Raw genomic sequence first — 855 nt, 5'->3', positions numbered from 1 at the left:
CTGACGCTGGGTATTTGAATCAGACTTGCTCAGCGAGTGAGCCAATCACCCAAGGTCACAGTCTGAGTTCATGAAATCAAACTGTCGCAGCTCCGAGAGGACTGTTCTCCAGCTATTCTTCCTGGTCTTCTGTGCCTGGTCATTTTGAGATAGAAATTTCTCAGTGATAAATTGGCTCTGCTGACATTTCTGGAATCTGGCCCACAAAGCAGAAATCTTCCATGGAACATGAGGCAAGGAAGAGACAAATGCCGGTCAAACATCCAGGCCCTCAGAGGGTAGTACTTCCTGGGTGCACATTTCATCAAAGCCTGCTAGCTGCAGCCCCTAAACCAAACAACACACAACCAAGACCGCAAGCATTCACGGCGCCTTATCTCACACACCCTTCTCATTTTCCTTAGTCATCTGCTGAGAAAGATCATTTGCTAACGCCAACGTCAACCACGATTCTGTGCAGTTTGTGGTTGCTAGGTCAGTTCTGACCAGACTGCTAACTTTAAACGGTGTCATCTCTGACAAATGACTGTAGGACATCACTGGAACGTGACTTGTCACAGAGCTCTGGTGTCGCTGGAAAACATCAGCAAGCGTTTCAGTCCTTTTGCTTGTGTGGACATTGGACGTTAGCATTAGAACTGAGGCAGTAAGGAAACAGCTAATGGTCCCCACTGTATCCTCTTTAGGTGCAGCCATGGACATAGATGGTGGAAATGTTAAGAGCAGTTTGGGGTAGAAAGCTCCCCACCCCCCTGGCTTCCCAGTTTAAATTTTTTTTTTTTTTTTTTGGTTTTTTGGTTTTAGAAAGCTCCCCACCCCCCTGGCTTCCCAGTGAAGGGAGACTCATTGTGCTTT

General features: G+C 47.0%; 1 protein-coding gene across 15 annotated transcripts in view; it reads left to right on the top strand.

Moving 5' to 3' along the window:
* Positions 1 to 855, top strand: part of Apbb2 (amyloid beta precursor protein binding family B member 2) — a 337583-nt gene that overhangs the window by 78545 nt on the left and 258183 nt on the right. The window lies entirely within an intron of this gene.

This window comes from Microtus ochrogaster, linkage group LG1 (genome assembly GCF_000317375.1).
Source record: "Microtus ochrogaster isolate Prairie Vole_2 linkage group LG1, MicOch1.0, whole genome shotgun sequence".
Lineage (NCBI taxonomy): Eukaryota > Metazoa > Chordata > Mammalia > Rodentia > Cricetidae > Microtus > Microtus ochrogaster.
This window is presented reverse-complemented; position numbering and strand designations above follow the sequence as displayed.